Source organism: Phalacrocorax aristotelis, chromosome 1 (genome assembly GCF_949628215.1).
Source record: "Phalacrocorax aristotelis chromosome 1, bGulAri2.1, whole genome shotgun sequence".
NCBI lineage: Eukaryota > Metazoa > Chordata > Aves > Suliformes > Phalacrocoracidae > Phalacrocorax > Phalacrocorax aristotelis.
Window position 1 is genome coordinate 211507018 of NC_134276.1, and position 10188 is coordinate 211517205.

General features: G+C 44.8%; 1 long non-coding RNA gene across 1 annotated transcript; it reads left to right on the plus strand.

Annotated features, from left to right (window-relative positions):
* The first annotated feature begins 12 nt into the window (after positions 1–12).
* LOC142051893 (uncharacterized) lies at positions 13–9920 on the plus strand. The gene is made up of 8 exons (XR_012658668.1): positions 13–207; positions 1322–1504; positions 1592–1666; positions 2440–3313; positions 3414–3520; positions 4813–5352; positions 9161–9370; positions 9600–9920. It is a non-coding gene; the product is annotated as an uncharacterized LOC142051893 (long non-coding RNA).
* The last annotated feature ends 268 nt before the right edge of the window (positions 9921–10188 follow it).

Consider the following 10188-nt stretch of genomic DNA (forward strand, 5'->3'; position numbering starts at 1 on the left):
CTCGGGGACTTCCCAAGCTCCGCGCTTCCCGCCCGCCCCGCCGAGCCTCCCTGCCCCGGGTGCCGGCCTCCCCTCCCAGCGCCCCCGCCCTCTCCCGGGCACACGGCGTCCCCCTCCCCTCACACACAGCCCCCGTTCCCGCCCCGAGGAGCCCAGGGCCCGCCAGCCGAGCGGGAACCGAGACAAAGTCCATCAAGGAGAAGCAAGGTCGTGGGGGGAGCACGCTGCCCGTCGGGGGGAAAGTCGTGGGTCTCCACAGAAGAAAAATAGGTTGGAGGATGTCGTGGAGCAGAGAGCAGCGTCAAGAGGGATGATTAGGGAATTCGTATTCATAAGAGAACGTCTATATTCATAAGAGAACAAGTCTTATGAGGAGCGGCTGAGGGAACTGGGGTTGTTTAGGCTGAAGAAGAGGAGGCTGAGGGGAGACCTTATCGCTCTCTACAACTGCCTGAAAGGAGGTTGTAGCGAGGTGGGAGTTGGTCTCTTCTCCCAAGTAATAGGTGATAGGACAAGAGGAAATGGCTTCAAGCTACATCAGGGGAGGTCTAAATGGGATATTAGGAGAAATTTCTTTACTGCAAGAGTGGTCAGGCATTGGCACAGGCTGCCCAGAGAGGTGGTGGGGTCACCATCCCTGGAGGTGTTCAAAAAACATGTAGATGTGGCACTTCAGGGCATGGTTTAGGAGGCCTGGGAGTGTTGGGCTGGTGGCTGGCCTTGATGATCCTAGAGGTCTTTTCCAACCTTAACGATTCTATGATTCTATGAAAGGCTTCTTGTTGCACGAGGCCTAAAAGATGGGATTGGGCGGCAGGTGCAAGCGAATGAAAAGGAGCGCTTTTCACACAGGGTGTTATGATGTTTTAGTGATTATTGCCACAGGATCAAATCGATTAGGATGGGGTTTGCCACGCTATGGCGGTGTTGCCCCATAATGGCTGTTAAATGCTGTGGCTGGATGCGGTGCCTGGCTCTGGAAGTCCTTAAATGCCTGGTTCCCAGGGATGGAGTTAGTTGGGGCAGTTCATCCTTAATGACTGTCCTTAAAAGGATGCTGGGCGGGAGGTGCCCCGCAGTGCCTGTTCTTAGGTAATAGGGCCAGCTATCATGTTTTGGTTCCTTTGTTTTCAATGGTAAAAATGCTATTTTAGCTAAAATGACACTTTTCCATGTGGAAAATACCAGTCTTTAATTAAATAACTGCATGGCTTGAAAATAAGCTATTTTGATTTGAAAATGCTGCTTCGATATCTCCTTGGACCTGTGAACTGTCTGTGGCTTCATGAAGTCATGCCTTTCTGTGGAATGGTCTCCCCAGCTGCCCTCCAATCACTGCAGCCAGGGATTCCCCAGCATGAGGTAGAAGAGAGAGGTGCATGGTGATGATGGATGCTGGCAGGGAGCTGAGGAACTTCAGCATTTGAACTGAGGGTGCAGGCTACAAATCTCCCTTGAAATAAAACCAGCTAACATTTGGGACCACCTGCCTGGTAAAGAACAGGTACAATAGCAGCTTTATGCATGCTGAACCCATAATCCATGTGCTTTCTGTTTACACTGCTAACAAATGGAATCTGGCTCCTTGCAGGTATGCTGAGATCTCATCTTCTTTAGAGTGTGATCTCTGAATTACTGTCATCTCCCATCACTGCACCCACGACTGGTATGTCAGACAGGAGTGTATGGGAGCTAGAGGGGCAATAAAGGTAGCTTCTGTGAGAATGAAGAACAGAAATACTAGCAGCTTCATGGCTTTTTATTTGAGGTCTGAGCTAAGTTCTTGCAAACTGCAGGACCTTACTGTGTGTGCAGCAAAGGCAAAAGAAGAGCAACAAAGATCAACTGAGTTTTAGTTGTCAGAGGAATTTAAAGAATCATTTGCTATTTTATTACACTTGTCATAGGTGTTTGCTCCCACAGTAATCCCAGATGTTTTTACTACCCAGAATTCATTTTTGGGAACAGATCTTATTTAGACAGCAAATATCCAAGTTTTGGGTGAGCAGTTTAGCATTTTGATGTGTGGTTCACTGCCAATAAGATCTATGTGTCCCACAATTCTTCGAAGAGATCCAAATGCAAGAACAGTCCGTGTTTGCAGTTGTAAGATGGAGGGGATTGCTTGGAACCAGAAGTGATGTATCTGATTCTAATTGGAATGAAACCTTTTGCTTTTTAAAAGCCAAAGTAAAATCAAGGTTTTTGCAGAAAGGGGAGGTGAAAAATAAAAAAAAGAGACACTTCAAGTTTTTTACATAAAAGGAAAAATTGCTTCTATCTAAGGAACATTAAAGGGTTTGCATGAAACTCTGCTCTCAGACATCAGCATTGTGGGAATGCAATGGAGAAAACAACTGTTTGGGCCCACCTATTTTATTCAGATCTTTTCTTCACCACAGTCTCTCATGTGGTGAGTTTGTTTTGTCTGTTTTGCAGGTCATGGGTAACACGCAGGAGTGGAGCGTGTTGGCTCTGTGAAGGAAGGAGGCTTCTGTTCTAACTCTCCCATGAGTAGTCTGAGCTGCTGGGCTGAGTTATGAGTAGCTCAGCTATCTATACTGTACGGTACAGATGGTAAATATTTGGAGGCAAGAGATAGAAAAGTGTCTGGCTTTCCCCAAGCCACTACATAACATTTGTTTGCAAAAAGACATTGGTCAGCTCTGGGTCTGAGGGTTCAGATTCAGTCAAGTTACTTAAAAATTTCCCTTGTGGCAGCTAAGCCATGGAAACAGTGTCTGTGTACACCCTTACTCCACAGCGAATGTGAGATAATGCAGCTTAGCTTAGTCTGAAATGACGGAGGGTTGCGCTGAATTATCTTCACATCACCCTGGGCTAACAGCTTTGATACTGTTTTTGCAGTTGTCCAGGAGCTGAACCCTGAGAATCTACAAAGCTGGGATAGAGGCTTGAACTTCAGAAAGCTTTGATACAAAGAACATGCCTCTCTGTATATCTCTACGTGTATACACATAGGGCTTAAGTTTTATCTGTCTGTCTTATATTATGTGGAACTCATGCTCTTCCTGTCTTTCTAGTCTCAGTGTTGCCTTCTTGCTTCTGACTGTTGCTGTGGCAGCTGCTGGGAACACCTGATACTGGCCAGGATCCCATAGATACTGTACAGATGCAGCCAAAAGACTGACTTCTCTCTCAGGACACTACGAATATACACTACACCATCTGGATTGCTTCCTCTGAGCTGCTTGGGTTCCTAATAGGGCTTTGCTTTATTCTGTCCACAGAGGTATCCACAGGTCCATGGAAGGACTACTACCCTCGATTAATACCCGGGCTTCTTGCCAATGTAATGCTGGAGTGTTTGCTGTGACTTCAAATTTGCTGATTAAGCTTAATTTCCAATTGACGGGTAATTTGAAAACACCATAAATATATGTTCTTTGCAGGCTTTGACCAGTTTAAGTGGGAGAGTGGGGATGTTACAAAGTGCATCCAACTTCTGCAGTCAGCAGTACTGTGTGATGAATGTCACCGTAACCTAGAGAGAAGTAAGGTAATGAAACACATTCATTTATTCCCACAATTAAATGCTACCATGGCCTGGAGAGGGCTCAGAGCCAGCTGGTAAAATTTACATTAAGCAGCATCAGGCCTTAGATTATCATCTACAGTAACATAACTACAAAGAGCATGAAAGTCAGATGTACAATCTGAATGTTTATCTGCCATTAACAGATGGTATGGTCTGTTCAATCTGGGATCATCATGGATTTTTGATTATCGGTCCAGTATTGAACCTATTTCTGTTGATACTGTTATTGCCTTCAAAGGGAGAATCATCAAATGGGAAGTCCAGGGAGCCAAGAGATGACAGAAATAAAATAGTAGAAAAAATGTGACCATGTTTTCAGCCTGATAACTCTGTTGTGGGGAGGATATGTGAAGCAAAGATAGTGCCAAAGAATGTATTGAGCTAATTGCGTTTGGCCCATTCTGCGCAGTTGAATAGTGTCATGTACCATTTTCCCTCCCACATACAGCCGAATGGATAACTTCTTTTACAACCGCAATTATATAACATCCCTGTGCAATGACATAGAAGAGTAAAAATAGTACTTCTGGCACAGCTTTTAGATGATCTAATTCGGAGCTTACTGGTATGTAGAGAAATTGTGCTGTAACAGTTTTTCTTTTCAGCTTTTTCTTCCTCAAATGAGTTGCAGTTTGATTGTGCCGAGTTGCTGGAACTCCTCACCAGCAGCTCTGATTCCTTTCCTGAAACGAACTCATTCCATCACTAGTCAAAAATATTATCTGTAATCTTTTTTTCTAATAAATTTTGTGATTGGAGTCAAATTGGCAAAAATGTCCCCTCTTATTCTCAGTCTAGCAAGAGCACCAACCGAGAAGAGTACTCTGTGCTATTTCCTCTAGGTACGTGGCCCTGCCGTAGGAGTCCTGATGACAAAGTAATTTTCTGCCTGTCAGTAGGATGCTTTAGACTTTTTGCTGATAAGAAGAGCAAAACGTTAGCCACAAGTCTTGTGGTTTCTTGACTCTGTCTCTGGCAGTTCAGAAGAGGTGAACTGATTTGTGACTGCAGAATAGCTGCCACTGACAGTACTATAGGATCCTTGTTCAGGCTGTCTTCCTTGACTACTCGACAGATACTGGCGTCTACCCAGGAAGCAGGACATTTCACTCAACAGCTGCCGCGCCAGGAGGTGTTGCTGTTTCTGTCCTTACACCCTTGATGATAAAGGGCAAGGAAAAAATAAAGTGGATAAATGTGCAGAAAAGCTAAAAGTCAAACTGACGACTGTCCTTGTTTTTCTGTTCCAACAGATGGCACCAATTCTCTTTCCAGATCATCGTTAGTTGAACAGGTCAGGAGCTTCAGAATACCACAAGTGTTTAAAAACAACGGCATCTTTGCCCTTTTCTTTTGCTCTTTCTGAGTGTGAAATTTGGACCAAGAAGGCAGCAGACTGAGAAAATGTCTGAAGCCTTTGGAATGTGGCACTGCTGCCAAGTTCAGCTATACCAGGAAAACACAGGCAGATCAACGAGCAACTGTGCCTGAGGGCTAGGAGGCGGAGGAGGGAGGTTTACTTTTGCCTAAGGATGGTCAAAAGTGGCAGTGGGACTATTTTAGGGAATTATTGAGAAGGAATTGGAGAGCCATGGAGAGAGGAGAATGAAACATGAGGATTCCAGGTCAGATAGAGAAGTCTTGGACAGCCAAGGAGCAATGACAGAGCACCTTGTCGAGGGAGAGCAGGAGTCTGTCCAGCATAGCATGCTCCCTTTGGAAGAAGTGACTCCTCAATATTTCCCTGTAGGGGAGATCTGCAGTGCTTCTCTAAAGCTGCAAGAGGAAATCAGGTGAGAGCGGGGCTGAGGAAGCCTCTATTCTGAAAGTACTGTGGCAAAAATCTCTTGCATATAATACTGTTTTCTTTCTCCTGAAGTGCACCCATGTTCTTTATTAAAGCAGAACAATGTCTGCAGCCGTGTACCACCATATGGGCCATGGGGAGAGATTATCCAGGTTCCCATCATGCATCACAACATAAAGGAAACATTACTTCCTGTTTGCAAAGAGATGGTCAAAACAAAAATCTTCGGGTGAAAGCATAATGTTATTTTAAAAGGCATAACTGTTACCTAAAGCCTGGAGGTAAATAGATTATGCATCCAGTTCTTCATGGATTTTACCACTTGATTCCGTTTGAAAATCCCCTTCTTAATATTTTCAGTCATAAATGCCCTTAATTTGTTTTACCTCCAACATCTTGCTATGATATTTGGCTGAAGGGCTCTCTGATTCCACAAGCTGCTTTCCTACTAAGTGTGAAAATATAACTTCTGAAGGGTTGTGTAAGTGCACTCATCGCTATTTCTCTTTTTACCCAATCCAGCGGAGGGAAATACTGCCATCATAGTCAATTGAGCTGCCCTGGCATTTTTGACAGGATGCAGCAAAGACCATGTCAGGTGTTACAAACCACTAAGAGAACAATTACATAACATTACGGAGGTTGTGTGAGTACAGAGCTTCCCAAAGAGAGACCACAGATCACTCCCATGAGGAGCAAGCTGGGTTTTTTGTTGGGGAGCATCTTTTGCCTCCAGAAGCTGTGAACCCTCAGCAATACTCCTGAGAGCTGTGTATCAGCATGGGACCATATCCTCCTCTTGCTCTTGAGATACTGTGGCTGCTACTGAGTGGAAATGAAGCTTTCAAGCACATGTCACAAACTGCAATATTTCTTTTGAGCTGCAGCCTTGGCTTATCACTGTGATGACTGTAGGAACACCCCAGCATGCCTGGGAATGCACCTCCTGCAAGGAGACTTGGAGTGAAAAGTTTGTGTACTGTTTAAGCCTGTGTAAGACAGCACTGCCTTTGAAAGGAGTGCAGGTAGAGACATACAGACAGCCAGATCAGAGTGAACCAGATCAGAGATTTTAACCTGGGTAAATTTTTAACTAAATCAGTTTCTCTTGTGTTGGCTCACCATGTGCTCAGGCAGCTTTGGTGGAAGACTGTGAAGAAGTGGTGTTTGGACCTGTTGGAGCGGGTCCAGAGGAGGGCCATGAAAACTATCAGAAGGCTGGAACACATCTCCTGTGAAGAAAGGCTGAGAGAGTTGGCGTTGTTCAGCCTAGAAAAGAGAAGGGTCTGGGGAGACCTTACTGAGGCATTTCAATACTTAAAAGGGGCTTATAAGACAGACTTTTTACCAGGATCTGTAGTGTTAGGACAAGGGAGGAACGGTTTTAAGCTGAAAGACAGTAGATTTAGATTGGACACAAGGAAGAAGTTTTTTAAGCTGAGGGTGGTGAGACACTGGCACAGGCTGCCCAGAGAAGCTGTGGATGCCCCATCATTGGAAGTGTTCATGGTCAAGTTGGACGGGGCTTTGAGCAACCTGGTCTAGCAGAAGCTGTCCCTGCCCATATCAGGGGGGTTGGACAAGATGAGCTTTCATGGTACTTTCCAACCCAACCCAGTCTGTGATTCTGTGACAGAGGGGAAGACAGGCTGATTCTTTCAGCAGCTGTGCTGGTTTATGGTGGCATACAGCGTGTTTGAGAACTGTGAATCCCAAGGCAGAGAGAACTTACGGGATCAAGAGAGGATGTTATCACCAGGTGGACTCAGAATGAGAGGCCTGCAGTGGACATCGGCTCTGCAGACCACATAGGGGTACCCCGGCCCTCAATCATGCCTGGATCCTAGAGGGATGCCAGCTCCAGCCTCTCGGCACTTCTGCTCTGCCTCCCAGGCACAACGGGGGTAATCTGCCCCCCTTGGTGGCAAACATGCAGCACTCGTCCTCTGCAAAACAGGCCAGAAATCCAGAGTCTGCCCTTGACTGTCACTGGGAGAGGGGTTAATACTGGGAAGAATTTAGTTTGCAAGAAAAAGAAGATAACGAGAATTTTTCCAAAGCTATTCAAGGCAGTAAACACAGAATTCAAATTTTGGCAGAAAATAAACTGCTTTTCAGACAGCTGAGGGTGCTCAGCACTTCTTAAGTGAAGTTGGTGTTTTGCAGGTTTGAGCCTTAAGCCAAAACACTAAAATGCACTGATGCTTGAATCAAAGATAATGCTGCTAGTGAGCAAAGCCTGGGCAGGGGCCTAGGCTCTAACATTGCCAACAGCTCAAAAATAAAAGTCCCAGAGCTGGTTAAATACCTGTGTATGTGCTTCGGTACGGGCATTAATTTAATGCCTTAATTTTAATGGCACCTTGAAAGAACTCTTTGATCACAGATTTCCCCTTCTGAAGCAGCAGGGCTTTATTTATTTATTACAATTTCAAGTATCTCCATAAATGTACAACTGGAGAAAGATGTTAAGATAATATACCTGGATATTTATGTTCTGACCATCTTCTTGCAAATTTCTCTCATCCTGGTTTTACCCTTGTCTTTGGGATCTGCTTCTTGACTTGACACACCTTTGCCAGAATCACCATCTATATCTGTCCTGAATTTCCCGAGAAAAGGGCCTCTGCTGTGGTGGGTTCTGTGTTGTGGGCTTGTCTGTTCAGTTCTGGAAAGAGACACACTGACCTTATTTTACCTGTACCATGTTACATTATTGTTTTTAGGGATTTTTACTATAAACGAGTTTACTCTGGGTTCTCATTTATTTTCCATTGATTTCTGTAGCTTATTCAGGCTTCTTAAAATCCTTCTGTAATTTTTGTTTATTCACCACTCTTTATTAACAAATCTTTAATTCCTTAGTGCTTCTAAAGCTCCTTAGGACATGAAACAATCCTGATTTGTTCACCGATATTATTACCACCAGTGGTACGAATAAAATTAGTGTATTTGTGTACTTAATACATACACTTATTTTATTTAAGTCAAGTAATTACTGCTACTAAAGTCTTGCTTAGTTGGATGCCTCATGTCCCTGAGAAGAAAGATTAATCTAGTTATCATGGCAATGATTTCTTTACTTGTTTCAGCCCTAAAGGGACATCTTGGCTTAGAAGGTTAAGTACTTTCATGTCAGTCAATTGCCATCTTTTTAATCCACAGAGACTTTGATTTGGGTTTTCAAGCACCTGTTACTTGTAAGGCCAGTTGACACTGGGTGTCTAGATCATCTCTCTTAGGTACGTGTGGGCATGGTGAATCTCCTCATGCGGAAATAAATTGTCTTAATTTAGGGTTCGTGTATGACAACGTGGCTGTAATAGTGCTTCCGAACTCGAGCTGTGCAGAGCCTCATGGCATGGCATGGGCTAGCTCATTTGCTTCATTCAGGTGCTCCAGCACCTGAGACCATACGTTGTTTTGTCAGGGAACAAATGTCTTCCTCTTTTGGTCTTGCGTGGCGGGTCCAACCACACAGCCAAGCTGCAGCTGGCACGGGGCCTTCAGGTGGGATTTCCCTTTTACCCCTGAGCACAGGACTTGGCTCCTAGGTTACCCAGCTCCATGGTTTCCCCACTGAGGGCTGAAGCACAGTGCTGCAGAGAAAAGGCAGAGAGCACTTCTTTCTTGTCCTGGTGCTCAGTTTGCTGAGAACACATAATTTCTCAGTACTCATAATCTGGAATTCTCAACCCATTCCAGCGTTTTCAATGAGATTAGAAATGGCTTTGGCAACACGTAAGTTCCTTATGGCACAGCCAGGCAGCACAGTAACCATCTGTTTTCTCCAGAGGAGGGTGTACCTGGGTATTAAAGGGAGAGACATCATCGGTGCATGCAGAAATCAGGTCCAGCTTCCTGATGAGATGCAGGCTGATATCCAGATGTCAAACCCTTTGCTGAATCCTGTTTCCACCTGACAGCTCTGCTCGGGGTGATTCAGACTGGATTTCTCAAGAGGTAGACTGTGGACGTCCCCAGTAGCAACTGATCCCTCTCAGGTATCTCCTGCTTAATATATTGTCTATCTTGGTCCTCCAGGTGCCTTAGGCAACATTGTAACTATCGGATCTAGAGGGCTGTTTGAAGGGCATCCACTTCTGTGCAGTTCAGTACCTCACAAGTGTGACCCATGAGGACCATGGGGATGCTAGAATACAAGACAGAGCCATTCCTTCCCCTCTGCCAGCCGTTCTGACTCCCTCCACAACTCTGATATTCTTTTTTCAGCTAGGACTGGATCCAGGTGGGGTTAATGACTGGAAGGTATGTAACCAGACATCCTCAGCCACTCCATGGGAGCCAGACTGCGCCTCTGGCAAGCCAGGGAGGGGATGGATGCCGCAGACAGCCACCACCATAAATCCTTGCTGCTTTCAAAAGCAAGAGTCAGCCAAGGAACGAAGCAGATGAGGGAGCAGACTTTATAATCAGGTTTACAAGTTGATCAATTATTATCATAGCTGCAATAAACTAGTTACAGAGATGAGAACAAGCTGATGTTATAGAAAGCCAGCTATAAAAAATGTGTTCTAGACATACTGAGTTCTGTGAGGATGGAGAAACAACCCATTAAAAAATCTTAACCCATAGGTTGTAGCCTCAAAGCTGATGTTTGCTTTATACAAGTTTTATTTTTTCCCTCTTCTTCACTTACTTGTTCCCTTGCTTTCTTGTCTAAAGAAATACTGTTTTCTTTGGGTAGATTATTGGAGAATATGGTGTACAGGTGGTAAACACATGTGGTTACTTCTGTTTGCTAGGCTCCCCCAAGGTGAACAGAGTTGTACAGGGCACGATGGAGACCCAGACAGGACGC